This window comes from Choloepus didactylus, chromosome 19 (assembly GCF_015220235.1).
Source record: "Choloepus didactylus isolate mChoDid1 chromosome 19, mChoDid1.pri, whole genome shotgun sequence".
NCBI classification, from domain to species: domain Eukaryota; kingdom Metazoa; phylum Chordata; class Mammalia; order Pilosa; family Megalonychidae; genus Choloepus; species Choloepus didactylus.
Window position 1 is genome coordinate 15,251,493 of NC_051325.1, and position 23,406 is coordinate 15,274,898.

Genomic DNA, 23,406 nt, shown 5'->3' on the forward strand with positions numbered 1-23,406 from the left:
TACTATTAATATTTCCTTTGTACAGTTGAGGAAACGAAGGCCTGGGGAAATTATGTAGCTTTGCCGTGTTCCCACAGAAACCCGGCTACTTTCATAGTTTCTTCTTAACCACCTCACTGGTCCCTGCAGCCTCTGCTGACAGCCCCCTCAGCCAAACCCCATGCTGGCATGGCCTGGGTGGGGTGTGCAACTGTAGTGAGTGCTGCCTGACTGCTCGGACTCTCCCTCCGGCCAAGGCACTTGCCGCCCTCCTGCCCTCCTCAGCTCCTGGTGGGGAGAGCTGACAGCTCTCACCCGCGTCCTCTCCTCACTCAGATTTGCAGCCCTCTCCCGGAGAAGCCCACAGCTGGTCGATGTGGTGCCTCCATCCAGGACAGCCCCAGAGCTCCCCGTGGGCCTGGCTAAGTCATTGGCTGGGTCCATGGAAGCTCAGCTTCTCCGTGTTCCCAATCCCACCCCCTGGTAGGTGCTATTCCTGAGAGCACACCTGCAGCTCGGGGTCCATTTCCCAGGTACCACAGCTAAGACAACGGCCGTGCAAGTTGATGGTCCCTCTCTTAGGCTGGCCCCAGCATCTGAACAGATGGGTCCTGGAGAGCTCCCCAGCAGTGGCTGCCTCCATCCTGAGCCTGGGGAGGGGCTTCCAGGGCCTGTCTGCTGGCCACTGCCAGGGGCCTGATGAAAGGGGCAGACCGCTGTCCCCTGCCCAGCCCAGGGGAGGCCGAAGGGGCTCTCGGTCACTCAAGACTCATTTTGCAAACTCCACTGCCCATGCCTTAGGTGGTAGGTGGAGAGCCTCTGGAATAAATCCCTGAGCATGGCATGTGGGTAGCCTGTGAGGGAGGCTTCCCCCCAAAAGCAGTGGGGTGAGGTCAACGGGCCTATTGGGGCTTCTGTTGAGACCCAGTCATCACCAAAACGCACAGTGGACGTGGGCAAATGGCTCGCTCTCCTTGGAAGCCACCCCTTCACATATAAGATGAGGGGCTGTGAGGGTTACCTATACCTAGGGGGGCTTGTACAAGGTTAAGCTGCAAGGTCAGAGCCTTGCAGGGACATTCAAGGCTGTCCCCTTCCTTGTCCTGCCCCCAGCATGAGAGACAGTGATCTATCCCAGAGACTCAGGTCCCAAGCAGACAACGATAGGTGAGAAACGTGGCCCTTGGCAGCTCCAAAGGACTACTAAGTCTGTGCCACATGATGGAAAACATTATTCAGCTGGGAGTGTAAATAGCAGACGTGTCTGGGGCTGGTCGGTGGCCTTGGAAGCAGCCGGTGCAGCCGACCCCCACGTGTCGGGGGGGCTGGAGACCCACTGGGTCACTACATAGCTTCTCAGCTCCCCAGGGTCCTGGGAGAAACCAAAGCTGCTTCCTCTTTCCATGTACCCTTTGCAGGTTCAGGCAGTGACAAAGAAGCTTTATGCCATCAACTGCCTAAGGAAATGGTTCTCAAACTCAAGGTGCATCAGAACCCCCTGGAGAGCTTGTTAGAACAGTCTGATGGCCTTGGACTGCTAAAATGGACCCCATTGTGCCCCTCACCCCTGGACATGTGGTCTGGGACCGGCAGCATCAGCATCACTGGGAGCCTATCAGAAATGCAGATTCTCAGGCCTCACCCCAGACCTGTCAAATACAAATCTGCACTTTAACACATCCCCGGGGGATGCACGCATACATTACAGTTTGAGAAGCACTGACCTTTGAGCAGGTGGGATCTTGGCAGGACCTGAGTAGGGGGTGGAGGCAAAACCCTGGTTTTCCCCAGGGCCGTGGTACTGGCTTCCCAAATCCAGGAAACTTCTGGAAGCCTGGGGTGCTCCCATTTATTTATACATACTGACATACATACATACACTGCAGAACTAGCAAGGATCTCCAGTGCTGGGGTTCCGTCAGGCCCTCTCCCCGCTCCAATGATCTGGCCAAACCCTCAAACCTGAGACCATCATGTCAACCACACCTGGATGGAGTGACAACCTGGACCTAACCAGGGTTGCGCTCAGTGATCCTGACCATGGCCTACAAGTTAGGATCATCAGGGTAGCTTTAAAAAACTCTTGGATGCCCAGGCCTCACCCCAGACAATTACATCAGAAGTGCTGGGGGTGGGACCCAGGTATCAGGATTTTAAAGTTTCCCACTTAATTCCAGTTGAGAACCACATGCTCAGTAATCTGCAGTATTCTTTCCACTGGCCCCCCTCAGACAGCTTTAACAGCTGCCTGCCCACTTCTCCATCACCTCTGCACATTGTACATCATTGACTGGGATACTGGATTCTCCTGAATGAAAGATACTGTGAGCTTCCTTCCAGAGAGGGGACTCTTCTCTGCACAGAAAGCTAATTTGGTTACCTCTGTGGAGCTTGCAAAACAACAACGCTGAAATCCTTGATTATTTTAATCTTATCTGTATGGTTTCTCAGCAAAACACCAATAGTTAGCAGCTGCTGCTGCCCAGAGCATGGCTGTGACAGGAGCAGAGGCCACCAGGCCAGCAACACCCAGGGGGCCATGGCCAGAACAAATTCTCCTCGTGCCGACCCAGATTTCAGTGGGGGCAGGCGTGCAGGCAGCCTGCCTGTGAGTGCAGGAACTCACTTTCTGTTGCCTCTTGCATTATTCTAGAAGTCACCAAGAACAAAGACAGATAGGGAATTGTTCAATTTCAATGCAGTATCCTACTGCAGATCTCCTCAGATCTTGCCTGTGAACCAGGCAAATATTCTTATTCCTATCTGTAGCGGGCTGAATGGTAGCCCCAAAGATATGTCCTAATCCCTATAACCTGTGAATGCTATCCTATATGGCAAAAGATGGGAATAATTTATGGAACTTGAGAGGAGGAGTTTATCTGGGATTATCTGGGCAGACCCTAAATGCAATCACATGTATCCTTATGAGAGAGAGGCAGAGGAAGTTCTGAAAGAAACATACACAGAAGAGAAGAAAATGTGAAGAAAAGCAGAGATTGGAGTGATGTAGCTACAGCCAAGGAATGCCAGCAGTCACCAGAAGCTGGAAGAGGCAAGAGAGCAGACTTCCCTGGAGCGCAGTCCGGCAAACACCTCGACTTGGGCCCAGTGACACTGATTTTGGTCTCTGGTCTCTAGGACTGTAAGAGAATACATTTCTGTTGTTTTAAGCTGCCCAGTTTGTGGTCATTTGTTCCAGCAGCCCTAGGAAATGAAGACATCACTTTACAGATGTGAAAAATGAGGCACAGGCATTGCCTGCCTTTTCTAGAGTCACATAGCTAATGGCAACATTGGAGTTTGACTTCCCTTCCTTGATTCTGAGTTTGCCGCTCTTCTAAAGAATTCAACAGGCAGAAGGATGTGCTGACTGTGTGCAACCAGTCTGAGGATGGAGGCAGAATAAAATTCCACTCGAGCTTAGAGGGGCCTCTCAGAAACTAAAGCGTACCTACCCCCAAAGGGCACACAACACACAGTGTGAACTTAAGGGCAAAAAGAGAACTGTGTGAAGATGGCCGAGTGGGATGCTCCAGGAATCAGTTCCTCCACTAAAACAACTATTGAACTGGCAGGAAGTGTCTGAGTCAATTACTCTGAAACTCTGAAGTCTAGTGGGACAATATGCAGCACCCAGGAAAGAGCTGGAGGGAGACTGACTATTTGTAGTAAATATCTATGAATTTCACCCTCTATGTTGCTGTCATTCCCCATCCCCCAACCACAGGGCAGGCAGCCGTGGGGACTGCAGCGTGGGCTCTGGGTCACTTGCTGGTGCTAGGGTGGGTAAAGGACCCAGTCCTCCAGAAACTGGAGGTGTGTGGTCTGATCGCTGATCTCCGCTTTGGGTCAACTACTTCAAATCCCTCAGGGGCTGGCTCTGAGGGAAGCCGTTGTTCCAACTCCTCTCAAACAAAAGTGGCAGAGGGGTCTTAAAGAGACAGTACCTGACTGTTTTCTTTTTAAGACGGTTGATTTAAAATCTTTGACTAATAGTTGCTTTAAATGTATAAGTTTTCTCAGGGATGGTTTCTGGAAGTTCTTCTTTTTTTTTTTTTTTTCTCCTGAGAATGGGCTATACTTCCCTGTTTCTTTATGTGTTTTGTAATTTTTTTGTATGTGTGTAGAATGGAACATTCTGAGCATTATATTGTTATAACTCTGGAAATCTAGTTCTCCCACTCCCCACTACTCTGGGATTGCTAGTTGTTTTGTTGTTGTTTTTGTTGTTGAAGTCTGAAGTCATCAATTTGTGATTTTTTTTCTAACTATTTTTCCTCCCAAACATCATCCTCATACCAAAAGCATATAAAGTGAGCACAAGAAAACAAAATTACAGACCAATATTCCTTATGAATAAGATGCAGAAGTTCTCAACAAAATACTGGCAAATAGAATCCAATAGTATATTAAAAAGATTATACACCATGACCCAATGGAATTTATTCCAGGAATGCAAGGGTAGTTCAACATAAGAATATCAATGTAATACACCACACTAACAGAATGAAAGGGAAAATCCACATGATCATCTCAATTGGCACAGAAAAGGCATTTGTCAAAATCCAACATCCTTTCATGATAGAAAAACTCAGAAAACTAGGAACAGAAGGGAACAGTCTCAGCATGATAAAGTGTATTTATGAAAAACCAACAGCAAATATCATACTCAATGGTGAAAGACTGAAAGCTATGCCCTTAAAATCAGGAACAAGAAAAGGATGCCTGCTATCATCACTGTCATCCAACATTGTACTGGAAGTTCTAGCAAGATCAGTCGGGCAAGAGTAAGAAGTAAAAGGCATCCAAATTTGAAAGGAAGAAGCCAAATTATCCCTGTTAGCAGATAACATCCCAATATACAGAAGATCCCAAAGAATATACAAGAAAGCTACTAGAACTAATAAACAAATTCAGTGAAGTTGCAGGAACCAAGATAAACCCGCTGAGTTACTATACACCAGTAATGAACAATCTGAAAAGGAAATCAAGAAAACAATTCCATTTACAAGAGCATCTAAAAGAATAAAATGCCTAGGGATAAATTTAACCAAGGAGGTAAAAGGCTTATACTCTGAAAACTAGAAAAGATTGCTGAAAAAACTTAAAGAACTTAGTAAATGAAAAAACATCCCACGTTCATAAATTTGAAGACTTAATGGTAAGATGCAATACTGCCTAAAATGATCTACAAATTCAATGCAAATCCTATAAAAATTCCAGCAGCCTTTTTGCAGAAATGGAAAAGCTGATCCTCAAATTCATTTGGAATTACAAAGGGCCCAAATAGCCAAACAATCTTGAAAAAGAACAAACTTGGAGGACTCACACTTCTTGATTTCAAGACTTACTAGAAAGCTACAGGAATTAAAACAGTGTGGTCCTGGCACAAGAGTGGACATATAGACTAATGGAATAGAGTTGAGTCCAGAGATAAATCTACACGTTTGTAGACAGGTGATTTTCAACAAGGGTGCAAGTCCATTCAATGGGGGAAAGAACAGTCTCTTCAAGACATGGTGCTGGGACAACTGGAAATCCACATGCAAAAAAAAAAAAAAAGAATGTGGAGCCCTACCTCTCTCACCATAGAATAGTTAATTCAAAATAGATCAATGACGTAAATATAAGAGCTAAAACTATGAAACCCTTACAAGAAAACATAGGGAAATATCGTCAGGGCTTATAGTAGGCAATGGATTTTTTAGATTTTATATCCAAAGCACAAGCAACAAAAGAAAAAAATAGACAAAATGGACTTCATCAAATTAAAAACTTTAGTACATCAAAGTACACAGCCAAGAAAGTGAGAAGACAACTTAAAGAATGGAAAAAAATATTTGGAAACCATACATCTGGTAAGGGTTTAATATCCAGACTATATAAAGAACTTCTACAACTCAACAACAAAAAGACAAAAACCCAATTTTAAAATGGGCCAAGGATTTAAATAGATATTTCTCCAAAGAAGATATTCAAATGGCCAATAAGTATATGAAAAGGTGCTCAACATCATTGGCTGTTAAAGAAATGCAAGTTAAAACTATAACGTGATACCACGTCACACCCACTAGGATGGCTATATTTTTTTAAACAAACTGAAAATAACAAGTGTTAGAGAGTACGTGGAAAAGTAGAAACCTTGTACATTGTTGATGAGAATGTAAAATGTGCAGCCACTGTGGAAAACAATTTGGCAGTTCCTCAGAAAGTTAAACAGAATTACCACATGATCCAGCAATTCCACTCCCAGGTATAAATCCCAAAGAACTTGAAAGCAGGGACTCAAACAGATATTTGTATGCCAATGGTCACCGCAGTATTATTCACAATAACCAAAATGTGGAAGCAGCCCAAGTGTCCACCAACAGATGAATGGATAAACAAAATGTGGCATATCCATACAGTGGAATATTACGCAGCCATAAAAGGAAGTGAAGTGCTGGTACATGCTACAACATGGATGAACCTTGAAGACATCATGTTGAGTGAAATAAGCCAGACACAAAAGGACAAAACATTATATGATTTCTCCCATGTGAAATACATAAAATAAGCAAATTCATGGAAACAGAAAGCAGAAGAATGGTTGCCAAGAGTGGGGGACGGGGGGCGAAAAACAGGGAGTTATTGCTATGTGAATGTGAGTTTTGGGTTTGGGATTACAAAAGTAGTCTGGAAATAATGGTGAAAGTTAACACAATATTGTCAATGGACTTAATGTCAAAGAAAATTGTCCACTTTAAATGGTTAAAATGATATTTATGTTATATGTATTTTGCCACAATTAAAAATAAATTACTATATAAAATTTTTAAGAGACAGGAGAGCAGGGCAAAAGGGTCTGGTGTGTGCACCGGTCAGAGTTGAATCCCCCAGACCTCTTTTCTCTGCATTCATCATATGTTCCACAAATGTTCGCAGAGAGCTAACCATGGGCCAGGTCATCAAAGATGCAGGAGGGAACAGATTCAGACCATCTTCTCATGGAGTGTTTACCCCAGGGAGGAAGACTGGCAATATGCATGCTCACACACATGTAATTCCAGAGAATAACATGCACCACGAAGAAGATAAAGCAGGGGGAGATGATAGAGCTGGGGCCGGGACAAAGGTAGGGGAAGGGGCAGGTGACACTGTCCATGGTCACGAGAACTTTGTGGGGAGAGGGCAAGTGAACTCAGACCCAGGTGGAGTCAAGAATCCAGGCCAGGAAAGAGGAGCACAAGAATATTCCAAGCAGAGGAGATATAATGTGGAGCCCAAGGCGGGATAAGCTCAGGGTGTTGAAGACACAGAAGGGTGTGTGACAAGGCCAGGTGGGCAATGGAGAGTGGAGGAGGTGATGAAGAGGGCTGAGACCTTTTATTCTAGGGGTATGGAGTCACAGCAAGGGATGACGTTGTCTTCCCAATCGGAAGCACGCTGTAATGCTTGGTGCTCCCACGTTAATCCCCCATGACGCAGAGAGCAAAAATAACAAGGAGCATGAGGAAAGCTTGCTTTTGGGGGCTGCCTCCTCCAAAATAGTTGATCAGAGCCACGGAACATCCGATTTTGAAAGATGGACAGAGGGTAGAGGGCTGGAGGGCACAGGAGGTGGGTGGAAAGGAAGGCTGCTCTCCAGAAGGCTGTTCTGCTAGCTCAGGAAATGATCAGCTCTCCCGGCTGGAAAGAAGGTTTTGGGAGGGAGGGATGGCATTGCTGCAGGAGCCCCAGTGCATGCCCATGCCAAGGCCTCTGCCTACACCTGCTCTTCCCGCAGAGGAAGAAGCAAGAAGGGGGGTTCTGGACCAATGCTGAGTCGGGGTCCTCACTGCAGTCTTGTTAAGCCAACTGTTTCCACCAGCCCTCTACGTGCCATCTCCTGACTTAACTAATTATTGCAACTTGCCATTTGGTGAGGGCAGGAGATCTGCCAGCTCATGGATGCTCTCTCCAAACCCTCCCTCTGTCCCTTCACAGAGCCATCAACAGGAGAGAGTTCTAAACACAGAGCAAGACCAGTGCCATTGCCCCACTAGGTCCGAACCCCAGGAGGACAGAAAAGTCACCAGTGACACAACCTCTCCATCCCCCACCCACAAAATCACGGCACCATCTGGCCAAGGTGGGAGTGGGGGTTGGGGTGGGGCGAACCCGCTCCTTATAAACCTTGGGAAGGACTTGTGCCTGCAAGTGGGTCATTCTAGAACAGATGGTTCAAGTGTCTTTTCTTGTGAGAAATATCCCAAAGCTGTCTATTTTGTCTGCCCTGGGCAAGGACGCCCCAGATGTCAGGTGGCTTTGCCTGCACACACTGCCTAACGGTAATCACTTACTTTGGGTAGCCCTTCAATATTTTCTTTTTATTTGAAGACCTGCCATGACCTACAAAAGGCCAACAGCAGCCGGCTCAGGATTTGGGAAGGGATGGGGTGGGAGGACTGAGAAGGAACTAGCAAGGAGGAGATGCCGAAGGGCATTAGCCTTCCACCCCTGGTTGGGGGGAAGAATGGGAAGAGACTTTTCACCCTTCCTGCTCCTTGGCTAGCCCAGCTGTCTAAGGGGCCAGGGACTATGATGGAGCGTCAGGAGATAAAATACATCACCAAACGCTTTATTTGCTCCCATCTCAGCCCTGGGCTAGGAGCTACAGAAGAGGGGGAGATGCAGAATAATGGGCCCCTGCTGCAAGTTTCTAAATGCATAGCTGTAGGGAAAGAGCAACACATTTGAAGGAGGCAGAGAATAGAAGCAGCTATAATGGTGTTTTAGAGACAATAGCACCGTGATTCTCAAACTTAAGGGAGCATCAGAATCCTGCCCCACTCTGGGGAGCTTGTTAAAGCACAGAATGCTGCCCACCCACCCCACCCCACCCCACCCTGAGCTTTTGACTCTGTGGGTATGGGGAGGAGCCCCAGAAAGTGCCATTCTAACAAGCTCCCAGCTCTTGCCGATGGGGCTGGCCCAAGGACCACGCTTTGAGAACTGGAAAAGCAGAAGCTCAGAGAAGTAAGAGCTCCGTGGGCACTGGAACTTGCTGGAACATGAGAAGGAACTTTAGCCCCTTCCTCCCTGTTTCCATCAAGCATACAGTGGCACGTGGCTGATGGCAGAATCCTGGGAAATACAGACATGCTCTTTGCATGCCTGTCACCTGGTACCTAACACAGTGCTACCACTTCTCTGAGGCAATGGATCTGTTTTATTTTATTTCCAATCCATGGTGGGCCAGTGCTTTTGTAAAATAGAAATCACAAGCTCAGATGTTGCAGCAATAAGATGCTCTGGAAGTCTCTCCATGCTTGCCTCGTCAGGCACTGGCAACAAAGAGTTTATGAACTGTCAGTGGTCCCTGGACCAGGCTTTCAGGGGCACAACCTAATAACCCACACATCCCCCAAGAGGTCTTCACGCACCCTGAACACAGCACAGCTCCCAGCACAGCCTAGCTAGCAGCAAGGGGGCACTCTCTGCAATGGGGGTGTGACCCCCACTGGAAAAGGACAAAGAAAATTGCAGCATTGCGTCCACTCACCCAAAGGGCAGGGCGGATACCTCCACTCCAAAGCCCAGTCCTTGGGATATCTTTCCTCTGTGGCTAAGGAAGATGGTTCTGGAGGCCACAGCAGACAGTGCAGCTCATGAAGGGTCCCTGATAAGATCCTCTAGAGGAACAGCCGTGGCCATATCTCACTCCAGCTCTGAGCCCCCACGTCCCCAAGCTGTACCCATGTTCCGAAGAAGGGTCAGGCCTGGCCAGGAGCTGTTGCTTCTTAGGCCCCTGAAACTGAAAAGTCTTGCCCAAGACCCCAGAGTACTCTTCCTCCACAACCCATCCCACCAGCTCCCATCCTGGGATCCCATGGGGGCACTCACCAGTGCCCTCACCTTTAGGAAAGTTGCCCTCTTTGGCACCCCAAGCCTGGTATCTTTGGCCATGCCAGGTGAGCAATAGGCCCTGGGAGAACCAGAGAAACCAGAATCACCACAGTGATAGTCACAGGAGGCCGGGCAGTAGCCCTGGGCACTCTGCAGAGAATTTCCCTTAACCGCCTCCTGCTTTGTGTCTGGAAGTGGGAACCACAGGGACAGCAGTGAGAAATCGGAGGCAGAGTCAGCAGAGACCAACAAGGAGCCAGATGTTCATCCACTTAGGGAAGGGAGCTTGTCTATTTTGCTTTCATTCACTGAACATATTTCCAGACAACCAATCTCCACTTCCTGACTTTAATTGGTCTGGACAACACTGGGATTTTCACTTTGGCTTTTCCTTGGCATTCAGCATTTCTCTAGAATCCTCCAAATTCTTCCTTAAGCACCATGCATATAGGAGGCACAAACATGAACCAAAAACAGATCCTACTTTTGAGATACTTAGTGTCTTGGGGTTTGTATCAGTTAGCTACTGCTGCATAAGAAATTACCTCCAAGCTTATTGGCTTAAAAACAATGGAACCGTTTGGCTTAAGAGCAAAAAATGATGATTCTGGAGGTCAGGAATTCAGGTAGGGCACTGTGGGGATAACTCATCTCTGCCCCATATGGTGTTGGCTGGTGCAGACAGACCAGGGCTGAGGGGCCAAGATGGTCTCACACATGTATCTGACCCCTCAGCTGGGATGGGCCTTGGTCCATTTCTTTGTGGCCTCTCTCTCCATGTGGTAGCTCATCCTCCAGGGCTCTCTCTCCAACAGAATGTATAGATTTCCTTACATGGTGGCTGGATTCCAAAAGAGCGAAACCAGAACTTAAAAATGGCTGACACCTAGGTCCCACTTCCAGAACTTCTGATTTGATTGGTTTGGAGTACAGCCTGGGCCCTTGGAATTTTGCAGTCTCTCCAGGTGCTTCTCTAGTGAGCAGCCAAGATTGACACTTGCTACTTGTGCCAGTTTGGATATATTATGCCCCCCAAGAAAAAGCCATGATCTTTTAATCCAATCTTGTGGGATATTTGGATTAGGTTGTTTCCAAGGAGATGTGACACACCAAACTGTGGGTGATAACTTTGAGTAGATTATTTCCAGGGAGGTGTGGCCTTGGCCATTTAGCATGGGTCTTGATTAGTTTACTGGAGCTCTATAAGAACTCAGACAGAAGGAACCCAGTGCTGCAGCTTAGAGAAACATTTTGGAGATGGCCGTTGAAAGCAGACTTTTGCTGATGCTTGGCGATACTAGCCCAGAGTTTGCCCCGACACACTAAGCCTAGAGACATTTTGGGGAATGCCAATTGGAAATACAACCTGGGATCAGCAGACTCCAGCCACATGCCTTCCCAGCTAACAGAGGTTTTCTGGATGCTAACAGCCTTTCTCCAGTGAAGGTATACGCATGATTATGCCTTGGTTTGGACACTTTTATGGCTGTAGAACCATAAATTTGTAACTTAGTAAATCCCCTTTATAAAAGGCAGTCCATTTCTGATATTTTGCATAATGGCAGCATTAGCAAACCAGAACACTGCTCAAAGTGTGATTCACAGACCAGCTGCAAGAACACCACCTGGGGGTTTGTTAGAGATGCAGAATCTCAGGCCCCATCAGAGGGAAGAGTAAAATTCGTGCAAGTAGAGCAATGGTCATAAATGATGACAATCTCAGCTGGGAGGGGCAACTGTTGGAGCTGTGGTTTGTGCTCTGAGGACCTCCTTCTCTTTATCCATAAGTGTCTTAGAGCAGAGACACTCCAGGTGATGCTCAGCTCTGTTGATCCCACAGAAAGGTTTTCCCAATACATAAGAGAGTCACGAGGAGAAATTTTAAAAAGAAAAGATATATCCACGTTCATTAAAAGTACAAGGAGATGCAAGGGCAGGAGGCTGATCATTTGTGCTGGGCCTGGAGAGATTAAGAAGAGGATGATTGAAGCTGAGCAGATGACAAGGAGGCTTGAAGGCGATTCCAGCTGCCACTTTATCAGCCTCTCTGTTTCTGCTTGCAAACCAGAGATTGTGTACTCCAAATTTCAGGCCATCTGCTTTTGACCCAAGGGGCTGAGCATTTCTGCAGAAAAGTTACACAGCCTTGAGGATCTGATACAACCCAGGGTCCAGTCCTTGATCCCTCTCCAGTCTGCTGCTCTCTCTCCAAGCCCTGAAGCACTATTCACTGTTCCCTGTCCTCACTTAACCCTGAAACATTTCTCTCCTGCTCAAGCATGATTTCCCCTGCCTGCCTCTCTGCCTTGGTGCCTCCAATCTAACTTCTGCTCAGCTGCCTGAATCATCCACCTGAAAAGCAAGCCCTAAGTAAGCATCAGTTGCAGAATGAGATTCAACCTCTTTGGAATGGCATGCAAGACCTGCAGAAATCTGGCTCTCCCTCTTCCCCAGTTTAAACTCTCCCACCACCCCTCCCCTCTCAGGGCCAAATGCTCGCAGTTTCCTCAGTAGGCACTAGTGCTGGGGGACTGTGCTGGTTTGGATGTATTATGTCCCCCAAAACACCATGTTCTTTAATGCAATCTTGTGGGAGCAGACCTATTAGTGTTGATTAGGTTGGGACCCTTGATTGAGTGTTTCCATGGAGATGTGAATCAATCAACTGTGGGCAAGACCTTTAACTGGATAATTTCCATGGAGGTGTTACCCCCACCCATTCAAGGTGGGTCTTAATCAAATCACTGGAGCCATATAAAAGAGCTGACAAACAGAAGGAATTCAGTGCTGCAGCTTAGAGAGACATTTTGAAGATGGACATTGAAAGCTGAGGCTGACATTTTGGAGAACGCCGTTTTGAAACACAACCTAGGAGCAAGCAGACACCAGCCATGCGCCTTCCCAGCTGACAGAGGTTTCCCGGATGCCATCGGTGTTCTTCAGTGGAGGTACCCTTGTGTTGATGCCTTAATTTGGACATTTTCATGGCCTTCAGGTCATAAATTTGTAACCAAATAAACCCCCTTTATAGAAGCCAATCCATTTCTGGTATTTTGCAAAATGACTGCCTTAGCAAACTGGAATAGGGTCTCTGTGGCTTTACCCCATCATTTCTACTGCTGGCTCTCCCTTCCCACCTCCTCATCCTGACTAACCCCTAGGCCACCCCTGCTGTTCCCAGGAGCACCAAGCGAAGAAAGGCACCCTCTGGAGTTGGGCACCAGACACCTGAGGTTCAGCTAAATGTTCTCACCCAGCTTCCATAAAACCCTGTGCATGCCTCCCACACTGCACATCCAATACAGTTGCCTTGAGCTGCCTTAAATGTAACTAGTCTCAAATGAGACATGCTACAACTGTTAAAATGCACACCAATTTTGAGAACTTCATTTTTTAAAAATGTAAAATATCTCATGAATAATTTTTATATTTATTACATGATGAAATGATAATATTTTGGATATATTGGTTAAATAAAATGTTTTATTAAAATTGGTTTCACCTGCTTCTTTTGATGCGGCTGCTAGAGAATTTAAACTTGCACATGTGATTTATATTACATTGCTATAAGAAAGCACTGGTCTAACAGATTGTACTCCCAGGAAACCAATCCCCCCCTTACCAGCTGTAACCTAAGGCAAATTATTTAACTTCTCAGAAACTCTGTTTCCTTTTCTATAAAGTGGGAATAAACTTGCTTGCTGCAATGGTAATCAAGACAGTATGGTACTGGCACAAGGATAGACATATAGATCAATGGAATAGAATTGAGAGTCCAGAAATAAACCCCTCCATCTTCAACTGATTTTCAACAAGAGTGTCAAGGCCATTCAGTGGGGAAGGAAGAGTCTTTTCAACAAATGGTGCTGGAACAACTGCATAGCCAAATGCAAACGAATGAAGTTGGATCCTTGGTTCATACCACATATAAAAATGAAATCCATTGTCAAGAGAATGGAAAGGCAAGCCACAGACTTAGAGAAAATATTTGCAAAACACATATCCAATAAAGGGCTTGTCTTCAAACTATGCAAAGAACCCTTAAAATTCAACAATATGAAAACAAACAACCCAATTTGAAACTGGGCAAAAGAAGTGAACAGACACCTTACTCAAAAAAAGATATACAGATGGCAAATAAGCATATGAAAAGATGTTCAACATCATATGTCATTAAGGAATTCAAAGTACAACAACAATGAGATACCACTACACAGCTATTAGAATGGCTAATATCCCAAACACTGACAACACCAAATGCTGGTGTGGAGCAACAGGAACTCATCCATGGCTGGTGTAGGAAAGAAAATGGTGCAGCCACTTTGGGAGACATTCCAGTAGTTTCTCACAAAACTAAACATAGCCTTACCATATTACGCAGCAACAGTGCTCTTAGGTATTACCCAAATGAGCTGAAAACTTATGTCCTCACAAAAACCTACATACAAATGTTTATAACAGCCTCATCCATTCATAATTGACAAAAGTTGGAAGCAACCAAGATGGCCTTCCATAGGTAAATGGATGAATAAACTGTGACATATCCATTCAATGGAATATTATTAAGTGATGAAAAGAAACACGCTACCACAAAACAAAACAAACAACAACAAAAAACAAAAAAGAAACACACTATCAAGCCAGAAAAAGACATGGAGGAACCTCAAATGCCTATTTCTAAGTGAAAGAAGCCATTCTGAAAAGGCTCATTCTGTATGATTCCAACTATAAGACACTCTAGAAAAAGCAAAACTATAGAGATAATAAAAAGATCAGGAATTGGGAGGGAGAGAAGGATGAATAGATGGAGTACAGGACATTTTTAGGGCAGTGAAATTGTTCTGAATGATTCTGTAATGGACATATATGATAATATGCATTTGTTAGTATCCAAAAGTGTACAACACAAAAAGTGAACTGTAATGTGAACTATGGACTTTAGTTACTAATATATCAATACTGTTTCATCAGTTGTAACAAATGTACCACACACTAATGCAAGATGTTAATGATGGGAAACTGTAGGCAGAGCAGAGAAACAATATATGGGAATACTTTACTTTTTGTGTAATTTTTCCATTAACCTAAAATTGCTCTAAAAAATAAAGTCTATTTTAAAACTTAACTCAAAATGGATCAAAGAGCTAAATGTAAGGGTTAAAACTATAAAACTCTTAGAAGAAAACAGGGGTAAATCATTATTTGGATTTGGCAAAGTATCCTTAGATATGACACCAAAAGCATGAGCAACAAAAGAAAAAATAAATTGGACTTCATCAAAATTTAAAACTTTTGTGCTTCAAAAGACACCAATGAGAATTGAAAAGACCATCCGCAGAATGGGAGAAATTATTTGCAAATCATATTTCTGATAAGGGACTTGTATCCAGAATGTATAAAAATGGTAAAATGCCAAATAACCCAGTTTAAATATGGGCAAAGAATACAAACAGACATTTCTCCAAGAAAAATATACAAAAGGCCATTAAGCACATGAAAAGGTACTCGACATCATTAGTCATCAGAGAAACACAAATCAAAACCACAATGAGATACCAGCTTCACACCCACTAGGAAGGCAAGAATCAAAAAGTCAGATAACAACAAGTGTTGGTGAGGATGTGGAGAAATCAGCACCCTGAACACTGCTAGTGGGTATGTACAGCCACTTTGGAAAACATTCTCACAGTTCCTCATGCTATTAAACAATGAGTTACCATATGACCTAGATGAAAACATAGGCCCATATAAAAACTTGTACAAAAATATTTATAGCAGCATTATTCAAAAGAGCCAAAAGGTGGAAACAACCCAAATGTCCTTCAATGGATGAATGGATAAACAAAATGTGGAATATTCTTATGTAATGGAATATTCTTTGGCCATAAAAAGCAACAAATGGTCGTTAGATACTATAATATGGATGAACCTTGAAAATATTGTGTTAAATCAAAGAAGCCAGTCACAACAGACCACATTCTATATGATTCCGTTCATATGAAAGTCCAGAACAGGGATATCTATAGAAACAATAAATTTGGAATTGGGGATGGGAGGGTTGGGGGGTTATATGGGGTTGTAGCTAAAGGGTACAGGGTTTCTTCTTGACATGATGAAAATGTTCTAAAATTGACATGGTGATGGTTGCACGTAACTGCGAGCATACCAAAAACCATTGCATTGTATACTCTAAGCAGGTGAATACTATAGTATGTGAATTATATTTTAATAAAGCAGTTAAAAATAAATAAAAACTAAAATAAATGACCTAGCTTCTCACACAGTACCTGACACATGGTACGTTTTCCAAGCCTTGAGCCTGTAAATGGGAGAGGAGGAAATGGGTCTCAGGCTAGAGGTTGAATCATCATGAGCGACCTGGCATGGGTAAGTGCTCCTTCAGGGCAGGCTTTCCTTCCTCCCTGCTCCTCAGAGCTCTAGGTCCAAAACCCACTGGCCCTCTGGGTGTCCGTCTGTCTGACCAATGCACCCGCAGCCTTCAGCACCCCCAAGCCCCTTTCCCGAACCTCCCTCTCCAACCTTCCCCCATTTAGCTGCCAACATTTTACAGATACCCTGAACCTGGTAGAGCTTCCTGAGAGGGGCCGCCCAGGTGGCATCTTGCAGAAAGAGGTCTCCCCGGGAGCTCTGAATCATTCCACCAGCTTCTGTTGTTATCGCAGGCGAGCAACCAAACAGATTATTTTCTCCAGCTATTTCTGGGCCTTTTTCAGAAATGTCCTTGTTTCCAAACATGAACTTCTAAACCAAGAGCAAATCACTCTAGATAAAGGCTGGTCAATTGGATTCCTAAGGAAGAAAAGCCCAGGGTTGGTTTGTAGGAAAAAAATGCCACATTGGATGCTCATGTGGGCATTGCAGGGGTGGGCACAGCCCCGGGAGCCAATTTCAGGACCTTCTGTATCGTCAAAGCTCAGTACCTGTTGGGGTTTGAGTGACTTTCCGACGTGGCCCCGATGCTCTAGCAAGGCTGCCTCCCACCCTGTGAACGTCAGTGGGCTCCAAGGGGAGCTAATGCTGAAACCTGGCCAAGTTCATGGTCAGGTATCTGCAGCCACATCTTCTGGGAAAAAAAGTAGACTCTGAAACCCTCTTTCTGAGAATCTTTGGCAGAAAACAAGGCTCAGGTTGAGAGGATGGTAGAGAGAGCCATCAGAAAGCAGGACACACGGGCAATGTTTTAGTCTCCTGGGATGCTCAAACAAATACCAAACAAGTGGGTTGGCTTAAACAATGGGAATTCATTAGCTTGTGGTTTTTAGGATAAAAGAAAAGTGCAACTCAAGGCGCCAAAGCAATGCTTTCTCCCTGAAGACTGGAATTCTGGGGCTGGCTGCTGGTGATCCTTGGTTCTTAGTTTGTCAAATGGAAGCTTCTCCTGGTCTCTCCCTTCTCTTCCAGGTTCCGTCAATGTTCAGCTTCTGGACGTGCCCTCTGTGGCTCTCTCTGAGTGTGTCTGAATTTCATTCCCTTACAAACTACTCCAGTAATAGGACCAAGACATCCTGATTGAGGTGAGCCACACCTCAGTTGAAGTAACCACATCAAATGCTCCCACTTACAATGGGTTCATAGCCACAGGAATGGATTAACTTCAAGAACATGTTTTTCTGGGATACATACAATTCCAAAGCACCCCAGCATCCTACCAAGGCCAGGTGCTGCCTCAAGCAGGGACAGAGTGAGGATTCAGAACCTCAGTGTCTCAGGGCCATCAGGGGCCATGAGAAAACTGAGGCCAGGGATGGGCAGGGGCTTGTCCACGGACACGTGGGTGGTCCATCATAGGGCTGGAACCCACCCAGGTCTCCTGACCCTGATTTCAGTGGCCAGAACAGGGCTCCTTGTAATGAGAACATGTAGTGACTGACATAGGAGCCTTCTTAGCTTGTTTATCAACACCCAAATGAAGATAAACAGAGTCCCAAAATAGCTCTTGCTCAGCCTAAAATACCATCATTAGAGACTCATTGGTGCTGGTTTAGTCTGCAGGCAACTCAGTATGGATTCCTCGATTAATTCTCAGTGGTTTGTACTGTAGGATGAATCTGTTTGGGGAGAACCTTCCCCAAAGCTGAGAACCTGACCCTAAAGTGATGGTGGTTCTCACCGGAAGTGCAGGGAGGTGGGAGGTGGGAGGAAGAAACCATCCTGGAGCAGGAGATGCCGACCGACTTGGAGGAGAGTTGGTGATGGTGAGGGGCATGAATCAGAGGACCAACAGCTCGAGTCATCCAGGTGAGAAGAAGGGAAAGCGGCTGAGAACTAAATTCTAAATTGACTGAATCCGACCTGGGTTGGCTCCAGTGCCTCCCTCTCCTTTGCCATAAAACTTTGAAGACCCTCCAACTGCAAGCAGAGCAGACCTTCCACCAGCGATTTGAGCTTGGTCATGGGACTTACTTTGGCCACTGGAAGGTGGGCAGAAGTGATGGTGCATCTTGTCCCAGCCTCGTGCATCGCACGGTGCTTTTGCCAACCATCCCCCTGGGAAGAGCCGCCCCCAGCCTGGACCCAGCATGATCCAACTGACAGCACAGGGCTGTGGGAGGAGGGGAGGCAGGGGTCAGTGCTGGCTCTCCAGGCCCAGTGATGCCACCTCCTCCTGAAGGGTGGTGAGATTTGAGAACCGGAAGCAGCCAGGGGAGGGGCAATTCCAGTGGGAGGACAACCGTGAATGAAGGCACAGGGTGGGAAAGGACAGTAAGTATTTAAAGCACAATGGGTTGCTCAAAGTGTCTGGAGCAGCACTGCCCCAAAGAACCTCCTTGATGTTGGAAAAGTCCCTTCTCTGTGGGGTCCAGTGCAGAAGCCACTAGCCACGTTGAGCCCTTGAGATTTGGCTAGTGCCAATGAGGAACCAAGGTTTGAATCATATTTAATTTTCAGTCATTTGAATTTAAATAGCCACGCATAGCTAGTGGCTATCATACTGGACAGCACAGGTCTGGGGTACTGGGTCCAGAGGAGCTGAAGTGAGGCAAGACCACAGATTCATTTCACTTTGTAGAATTGGGGTGCTAGAGACGCCCAGTAATTATAACAACGCTCCCTGCGTCTTGGGCACTGCTCTCGTCATATGTTATTTCATTCACTCTTCCCATGTTGTGTGGGATGTGTGGTTATCCCATTTCACAGATGAGGAAACCGTGGCACCAAGGTGCTAATAACTGAGCAAGATCACATGAGAGGCAGGGCTGAGACAGAAGAAAGCCAGCCTGGGGGTGCCATCTTGAGCTGTCACCACTCTGGGCATCCAGGGCTCCCCCTGAGGGGGCCTTCTGAGGATCCGTACAGGACACCTCTGAGTTGTGCACCTGAGACCTGGGTGATGGGAGCATCCGGATACCAGGTCCGGCCCCAGCAGTCAGGGCTGCCTCGGGGTGGGGGTGGGGGTGAACTGCTCCCCGCGGCCAGGCTCATTCGAACATTGGCAGAGCCGACCGGCCTGGCCTCCCTCCCAGCAGAGGAGGCAAGCAGAGGGACAGCTAAGCAGAAGTGCTGATTGTCATGGCAGAATAAATAATAATAATAAATAATAAATAAAGGGGGGGCAGTTGACACAGTGTATGAGTTCACTTACGTGCAATATCCTGATAGACAAATCCAGACAGACAGAAAGCAGATTGGTGGTTCAGGGGCTGGGGGAGGGGGAGAATAGGGAAGTGGCTGCTAATAGGTAAGAGGGTGCCCTTTGGGGTGGCAAAATATTCTAGAATTAGATAGTGGAGATGGTTGCCCAACATTTCAGCAAATGTACTAAAAGCCACCGGAGTGCGCTCTTGAAAAGGGTTAAAATGGTGAATGGGACTGAAGGTGACATGATGACATCAAAGAGGTGCAACACAGGGGTCAAAGGTCTGAGCGCAAGTGTGGACCCAGCCTGGAAACGTAGGGTCCCACCACCTGTCAGGGGTAAGGCTGTCCCTCCACTGTGGGAGTCAGGGACCAAGGTCCCCCGCTTTCCCAGCATCTCATCCGAATCCCGCCTCTCTCTCTATTGACTCAGACACAACGAGGTCATAATGCTTGTCCTGGGCTAAGACCCTCACCCTTTGCCCCCTCCCCAGCTCCCCTGTGCAGTGAGCACCAGGCAGTTCCTCCAGGGCCCTGGGCTGGCTGCTTCAAACCCCTCTATCGTCCCAGCAGAATGACTGATGTCTTAGCAGTGCCTTCTCAGGCAGGGAGATCCGTTCATCCAGGAGGCTTTTGTTTCTCCTGGGCTTCGATGCCCAGGGCTTCCTCTCCCACTTGAGGGCAGATGGAACCCTGAAGCCCATCCTCTCTCAGCTGGCGCTGGCAAGCCTGTCACGGGAGACAAGCCTGGGCCTCCTTCCCCCGCACCCCACCAGCCTGATGACAAGGGCAGCCCTGGGTGCAGCCAGGAAGGCGGCCGAGGGGGTGGAAGTGAGCCTCCTAACCCCGCCATGGAACAGAGTTTCGAAATGGCTGAACTAATAATCCACTCCAGTCAACCTGCTGGAGACGCTGGGAAAAACCAAAGCCTTTGTAGCAGTTTAGAAACAGATCTGAAAATTCTCTGGCGCTCCTTCCATGGAGAGGTGGGGTCTACATCCAGATGGGCTTGTGACTCAACCAGGAGTGAGTGGTAGAAGTGACACTGTGTGACTTCCAAGCTAAGGTCAGCAAAGGCCACATAGCTTCCATCTCATTTGCAGGGACTGTTGCTGGGTTAGTGGTGCTGTGTGTGTGCAGAATCCTGGAGGGTCTGGGACTAGCAGGGAAATCCAGAGAGGCTTCCCGGAAGAGGCTTCCAGAAGTATGGAAGGGTGGACATTTCAGTATTTTCTCCAGAGATAGTCGGAAACTGCACAGAACAGTTAAGAAGCTATTGGGGTCCAAGCTGCAGCTGCTGAGTGTGTGGCCATGCCAGGAGCCCCTTCCCCTTCTCTATAATATCTGCCTCCCCAGAAGCCACCTTACAGTCTTCTTCAAATGGGTCACCTCAGAAAGGCTTCCCTGAGGACTCCCCTTCTGTCACTCTCTTCCACTGCACATTGCAACCTGCAACTGTATATTTATTTGTTGGCTGGTCTAGCAGCCATCTCCCCTGCTGGACTATAAGCTCCGTGAGGGCGAGAGCAGTGACTGGTTAGCTCACCCCGTGCTCTCGTGCCCAGAGAGCACTGGGTTCGTGGTGGGCACCTAGTAAACAGTGGCTGAAAGAATGAGTCCATAAATTAATAAACAGCCTTGCCTTGGGCATCAGACCTGCTCCAATCACTGATACTATGGTCAACTTCTTCTGGTTCCTAACTTAATTTTGCCCCCAGTCATTGATTTTCTGGATCCTTCCCTTGGAATAGCTTTCTGCCACCTTCCCCCAGCTCTATCTGTGAACCTCACTGCAGCATAGCCCCATGCGTCCAGAGTGAGCTTGCTGTCCATTGCCCCCCTGCATCTCCCAGACTCGGCTCTGCCAAGGGTCTTTGCCCAGGGCAGCACACGCCAATTAGCAATGTCATTCTCAGGCCAGTCCCCACTCAGGATGGAGTCACAGTGGAGGAGAGAGCGGGGGAGGGATTTCCCAGAGCTGGGACAAAGAAGAACTTCTCCAGTTGCCAGAAACCTAACCCTTCATCTCGAGAGAACTCGCATGCACCAAATACTTATATTTAGATGGGAAAAGATTTCACCGGATTTGACAAGGTCATTCCACCGAAGCGGTTCCAGAGATGACAAAACATGAGAGTGTCCAGGGAGGTTGGCTTCTCTCTGGAGACACTGGGAAGTCTGACATTTGCGGTGGGACGAGACATAGAAGGGAGGGCAAGGACCACAGGATTGCTGACAGCGGGCTCCACCTGCAGCTGGTGGCTTCGGAGACATTGTCACCCCGGGGCTGTGTCATCTCCTTAACGAACACAGAGAATGGTGTGTGGCATCTAAATATAGCCAGGAGGATATTACACAGAATTATTCAACAGGGATGCAGATAGCTGCTGTTCTTCACCATTCTGCCTGGCTGACTCCATAATCAAATGAAGAATCTTTGTCACTTCCGAGTGTCCCTTCCGGAGCGTCAGTGCCGAGAGAATCAAGAGAGACAATGAACTCCCCCCACATTCGATTTCCCGCAGCTTTCTGACATTTCCCTTCTCCCCATAGGTCTTTCTGGTAAAAAGAATGCAAAGCCAGTGTGAGAGATAAGCTATTTCAAGGGCAAACTGTGGAACTAGGGAGAGTTGCTGATTTGGCTGGAGAAAGGAAGGAAGGCCACAATTACAGATATTTGCTTATCTCTTTGTGTGCTAAATTTCTTCCCTGGTGTGGAATTAGTTTCAGAGCCACAGAAATACACCAGAAACAACAGCACTGAACTATATATCCAAATGTGGCTTAAAAGAGGAAATGGTACAAGAATAAAATTAAAAAAAAAAAAATGCATGGAACTGAACAACACAAACAGTGAACCCCAAGTTAAACCCTGGACTATAATTAATGGTACAATTATTAAAAGGTGCTTTCACCAATTGTAACAAACATACCACACCAATGCAAGATGTTCATAATAAGATGGTATATAGGAATCCTGTATTTTATGCATGATTGTTCTGTAAACCCTCAACTTCTCTTAAAAAAAAAAGTACATCAACGAGACCTGGGTTCAAGTCCTGACTCTGCCACTCAATAGCTGTGTGACTTTGAGCAAGTGACTTAACCTCTCTGTGCCTCAGATTCTCATCTGTAAAATGGGGATAACAACAGTACCTTTCTCAAAGGGTAGAGGATTAAACAAAAATTCATTCAGTATTCAACAATTCTTAATTGAGCACATATTGTGTGCCAGAGACTATTCTAGGTGCTTGGAATCCACCAATGAAGAAAATAGTCAAAGATCACTGTCTCATTGAGATTATAGGATGAAAAATAAGCAGTAAACCTCATGAGTAAGTTGTATAGTATTTTAGAAAGTGATAAATGCTATAGAAGAGAGACTGTAACTCATGTGAGATAGACTGGAGAGGGCCATATATTCTTTGCTACACCTTCCACTGAGAGGTGGGATCTAATTCCCATCTTTTTGAATCAGGGCTGCCCTTAGTGACTTCCTTGACCAAAAGAATGTGGCAGAGTGTTGTTCCGGGGATTCCAAGGCAAGGTCACAAAAGGCTTGCAGCTTCTGTCTGGGTCTCTTGGAACATTCTCTCTGGGAGCCCTGAGCCACCATGTAAGAAGTCTGATTTCCCTGAGCCACCACGTTGGAGAAGCCATGTGTTCTGGTTGACAGTCCAGCCATCCCCACCAAGGTACCAGACATGGGAGTGAAGCCCTCTTGGACCCTCAGACCAGTGCATCCACCAGTTGAACACCACCAAATGAGCGGAATCAATGATATGTGGTGCAAAAGTATTGCCCAGGGAAGTCTGGCCTGAATTTCTGACCCATCAAGCTCATGAGGTATAATAAAATGAGTATTGTTTTAAGCCATTACATTTTGGAATGTTTTGTTATACAGCAGTAGATAATCTGAACAGCAGGGTAAGGGGGCTTGGGGAAAATGCATATAAAACCCTT